A 6,117-nucleotide genomic window follows, 5' to 3' on the forward strand; every position below is an offset into this window, starting at 1 on the left:
GAATATTCGTTTTGTTGGAATCTTACATCCAGGATCTGAAATCGACGGAATTTGAAAATCCAGGGGATCTGAAACCCAGAATCTGAAATCCAGGAATTGTATTCCCGAAACTGAAATCCAAGAGATCCATGGATCTGAAATCCAATAATTGCAACGCAGAATCTGAAATACAGGAGCTGAATTCCAGAAACTGAAATCCAGGACCTGAAATCCAAGAATTGAAATCCAGGATCTGAAATCCAGGGACTGAAATCCAAGAATTGAAATCCAGGATCTGAAATCCAGGGACTGAAATCCGGAGGATCTGAAACCCATCGCTTGTCGTGCCCCGCCACGTGCGGGTGAAGCTCTCGGGGGCCGCTTGGACTCTGCGAAGGAAATAACTTAAAGTCCTTTCCGGAAAGAGGGCGGAGGTGACGCCCAGCGCGACGGTTCCGCGGCGGACAGAGTTCTGGCGTCGAGGGAAGACGAACCGAGCTGCGAAGAGAAGCGACGAGGGGAGAGACACAGACACATACAGAGAGAGAGAGAGGGAGGGACGAGTGATTTTTTTTTGTCGAGCGATGTGTACGGGAATTCGAGATGACAGCGAATAAATGTTGTCTGCGGAACGCACGCTACATACTCGGGTCATCGTCAATGCCATCAGTGTTGGCCTTTTTCAAAGATGGGATTGTTAAATTTCGATTTAAAGCTTTCGTGACTGCAGGGATTCATCTTCTTGGTTCTTTCGGTAAAGTCACGTAGAAGGGAGATAATAAAATAATAAAAATAAAACATAATAAAATAATACAATTCTCACGACGTTGCGGCCACAACGCAAGCAGCCGTCTGAAGACACTGTCTTTCCGACAGACCTGTTCTTCACCTGAGGACGGCTGCTTGCGTTGTGGCCGAAACGTCGTGAGAATTGTATTATTTTATTATGTTTTATTTTTATTATTTTATTATCTCCCTTCTACGTGGCTTTACCGAAAGAACCAAGAAGATGGGATTGTTAGTTCCGCAAATCACTTTTTTTTATTTCGTTTCATTTCACCAGGTAAGCCCCACTGAACCAAGCGAACAACTGCCGGTGGCCTCATCTCCGTGAGCCACTGGTGACTTCCCAGTCTCCTCGTTCTATTGCTTGGTGATTCCGCGCGGCTGTCAGCTGTGGGCACGCCGCGCCAGGCGATCGGTAGAGACGGCGCGTCTCGCGATCTCGTAGTTCTTTAAACGACGAGACTTCACCGTGGTTACAAAACAGCAGCAGGACGCACGCACGTGGTTGGGCCCATCCCTCGACTCGTCATAACAAGCATGCGTGAGCACGTGTTCTGGGTGGGGGACGAGGGTTCAGAGGTCAGAGACTCTGAGCCCGACAAGCGCTAAGATCCCGCCGGGATCGATCCGGCTCTCAGCCCACACTGCCTGCGATCGAACCGGGTTCTCAAGCGGGGCCCAATCGTGACACTATTATATATGAATGCGATGTGCTGCCACTTCGAATTCCCCACTGCAACAATTCTCCTCAGTAGCGAAAGGTTGGAGGTGCAATGATGATGATGATGGTGGCTACGCCGTGCTGATGAGTCCTAATGATAAGGGGCCGTCCATAAATGACGTCACGCACCTAGGGGGCGGGGGAGGGTCAGACATTTGTGAAGATGTGTGACGAGGGAGGGGGGGTTGAGAAATGTGACGTCGTATGAAAATGCGCAACTTTAAATAAATATAGACAACACGTTCTACTTAATTAAATAGACTTTTTGATAAATGTTTTCTGCTACAACATCAGAGTGCAGCGCCACATTAATACGCACTACAATGACAATAGTTTAAAGCGATTTGAAGCATGTTTTATTTTGGGGGGGGGGGCAGAGCTTTTTGACGTCATATTTGAGGGGGGTTGTCTGACTTTTTGTGACGCCGTGTGACGAGGGGGGGGGGAGGTCAAAAATCGTCCAAAATCGCGTGACGTCATTTATGGACGGTCCCCTAATGATAATGCAACCGGTGTAGATTCAGCTCCTCCATCTGCCACACACATTGAGAAGGAACAGCCACAAATCTCAGCAATTGCGAGCGTAATGTCTGTGCAAGAGCGCTGATACCATCTTGCCGTGCAACGCATGCCAAGTTTCCTGTTGGGGTTTGCTGACGATGGCACCTTAATACGTGTGAATGTATGTGGTGTGTGTGTGGTGTGTGTGTGTGAGGAGCGGTGGTGTAGTGGTTAGCGCGCTGTGCTACGAACCCGGCGACCCGGGTTCGATTGCCGCTCACGGCCAACACACGTGACGATTATTTGAACCGGTCCTGGGCCTCCCCTAGGTCGACTCAGCCTCAAATGAGTAACCGGTGCGGTGTGCAAACATCGCCACTAGGGAGACAAAGGCGGCCGGGCGTGGTGTTGGCCATCGACCCCCTCGTGTGCCGTGCTGGCCTTCATAGGTGCTCGCTAACAGCACTTGCCCCTACAGTCTGTTAAGGTTATACAGGTGATATTTGTGTGTGTGTTTGTGTTTGCACCGTATTCTCCGTATTCTAAGACGTTCCGCAAAGTGAGACGCACGCCCAAACTTGTACCCGGCGTCGATAACGTTGCACAGATTTGGTCTAGCACACACAATCACACACACACACACAATCACTCTCACACACAATCACACACACACAATCACACACACACACACAATCACTCTCACACACAATCACTCACACAATCATACACACGCAAACACACAAACACACACACAAATACAAACACACACACACAAACACACACACAAAACAACATGAACTTATATTCTTGGTTCTTTCGGTAAAGTCACGTAGAAGGGAAATAATAAAATAATAAAACAATAAAATTCTCACGACGTTTCGACTGCAACACAAGCAATCATCATCAGGTGTGAAATCCACGGCAAGAAAATTTGAAAAAAGTGGCGGTTTTTTCTTAACGCCACGTTTTCAAATTTTCTTGCTGTGGATTTCACACCTGATGATGATGGCTTGTGTTGCAGTCGAAACGCCGTGAGAATTTCATTGTTTTATATTTTTATTATTTTATTGTTTCCCTTCTACGTGACTTTACCGAAAGAACCAAGGACACGAATCCCTGCAGTCACGAAAGCTTCAAATCAAAGCAATAACTTAGTCCTCCTCTATTCTATAGTGAGCCAGACGGTACCGGTCCAGCTCCCGACAGAGCGATTGCAGCCTCTCCTCCGCAGCGAGGATTCGGGCATCCCTCGGTGGCCAAGCGCAGTGGTTTCCTATTGTTTCTGGAGCGACCCCGATGGGGTTGGGTGGAGGGGGTCTTTGACACGAGCCGACTTTTGGTCTCTTCCTCTGTGGACTAATTCATGGTGGGGGTGTGGGGGGGCCCCCACTCCCCTACACCCGTCCAATGCCCCTCCCACCCCCATTGGTCACTGATGTGGCTGTGAGCGCCGTGGGGCTCAGCAGCTGATTGACATCGGGACGACTTCCCTCCCAGTGGCACTGCTCAGCGATGCAGCGGCGGCGGCGGCGGTGGCGTTGCCATCTGACACCATCGAGGTGATGAGGGTTGGTTAGCCAGAAATACACAAACACACACACAAATACAAACACACAAATACAAACACACACACAAACACAAACACACACAAACACTCACACACATACACAAACACACACACACACACAAACACACACAAACACACACACAAACTCCCCTGGGTCGACTCAGCCTCAAATGAGTACCTGTTGCGTTGTGTAAACATCGCCACTGGGGAGACAAAGGTGGCCGGGCGTAGTGCTGTCCACCCAAACCCGTGCCAGCCTTAATATGGACTCGCTCACAGATACCCCCAACAGTAAGTTAAAGGCTATACGGGGGAGCTTTGTCTTTGTACGTGTGTGAGTGTGTGTTCGTGTATGTTGCATGGGGAGCGGTGGTGCAGCGGTTAGCGCGCTGCGCTACGAACCCGGCGACCCGAGTTCGATTCCCGCTCACGGCCACCAACACCCAGTGACGATTATCTGAACCGGTCCTGGACCCTCCCCTAGTTCGACTCAGCCTTAAACGAGTACCTGTTGCGATGTGCAAACATCGCCACTGGGGAGACAAAGGTGGCCGGGCGTGGTGCTGTCCACCCACCCTCTCATGTACCGTGGCGGCCTTCATAGGTGCTCGCTAACAGCACTTGCCCCTACAGTCCAGTCCGTTAAGGCTATAGGGGGGATCTTTGTCTTTGTGTGTGCGTGTGTTTGTGTGTGTGAGACCAGATCTGTGCGTTTTACTCTCCAGAGCGTCTCATAATGCGGACTATTCGTTTGAAATGATGAATGCGGCAGTGTGGCTTAATGCGTCTGTTCCCCGTGTGTCTCACGGCAAGAGGCCTTGCCTCGAAACGTCTGACAAGTTCGGCCCAGCACTGGCTCGAAGCGAGTCTGACTCGACCGCTGATGAGACATCTGAACGTCGAAGACGATCACAGAAGGGGGTTCGCTCGCGTCGAGCTCATGAATAGCGCCAGGAGATTAATGATCACCCCCTCCAAAGGCGGCCGTGCGGGCTGATGGGATGTGGACAGGGAGTCGTGGCGTCAAGCGGTGGATCTTCGCCTGGGGGGCACGAGACGATGCCAATTGTGGGGGGCGAGGGGGGGGGGTAGCGAGGCGTAGCGAGACTTGTTTTAGAAAGTAAATTATCAAAAACACAAATTACACACGGGCACCTTAGGCACAAGGACTTTGTTTAATCAAACACTATTTATGTGTTCACATTAAGTAAATTTTTTTGTTACGATTGAAAACCAAAGGGGTGCCCGGGCTGTAATGAAGGTTAAGAACCACTCTACACTACACTATACACTACACTACTATACACTATACACTGCACTACTATACACTACACTATACACTGCACTATACACTATACACTACACTATACACTACACTATACACTACGCTATACACTACGCTATACACTACGCTACTCTACACTACACTATACACCACACTACTTTACACTACACTATACACTACACTATACACGGCACTATACACTACACTATACACTACACTATACACTACGCTATACACTACGCTATACAACACATTATACACTGCACTCTACACTATACACTACACTATACACTACACTATACACTACACTATACACTACACGATACACTACTCTATACAACACACTATAAACTACACTATACACTACACAATACACTACACTATACACAACACTATACACTACACTATACACTACACTATACACTATACACTACACTATACACTACACAAGTGGTTCTTAACCTGGGCTGCTCGCCAATGCACTTTGTGGGGGCGGGGGGGGTAGCGAGACGCGGCCACATTACACATATATATTTCTGGAAACTAAATCACCGAAAACGCAAACGAAGCACGGGCACACCAGTCCCAACTTGCTTTGTTTCATCAAAGCCTATTGTATTTAATAACAGCGTTCAATTTTTTTCTAACGATTGCGAACAAAAATGGGGGGGGGGTGGGAGGGGGGGTGGGAGGGAGGGGGGGTTCAAGGGCTGGGGTCGAGGTTAAGAGCCACTGACCGTAGCGGTATGCGAAGGAGGCACGTGTTGTCTGCTTGACCACCACGTGTCTGTATGTGCTGTGCGTTTTCACGGACTGCAGCGGGCGTGTTTGTGTTATATTCGTGAAAGTGTTATATTTGTTTACATAGAAGTTGGAGACGGGGGGGGGGTCGGTCGGAGTTGCGTTCGGTGGCATGTTCATGCGCCCTGGTAACTGTCAGAGGATATTTTAAATTTATGTTATAGGCGAACCCGTCAAAGCTACGGATTTAGCATGCGCCGGGAATGTGTCATCCTGTCAACTATGTCACCCGTGAACACGCACACAGACACACACACGTGTGTAGGCGCATACGCGCGGACAGACACACACAAAAAAAGATAAAGATGCCCCCGTGTAGCCTGTTATAGACTATTGGGGCAAGTGCTGTTAGCGAGCACCTATGAAGGCCGACACGGCACGCGAGGGAGGGGTGGGTGGCCAACACCACGCCCGGCCGCCTTTGTCTCCCCCAGTGGCGATGTTTACTACCCACTGCACAAGGTACTGATTTAAGGC

Source organism: Lampetra fluviatilis, chromosome 27, assembly GCF_964198595.1.
Source record: "Lampetra fluviatilis chromosome 27, kcLamFluv1.1, whole genome shotgun sequence".
NCBI classification, from domain to species: Eukaryota; Metazoa; Chordata; class Hyperoartia; order Petromyzontiformes; family Petromyzontidae; genus Lampetra; species Lampetra fluviatilis.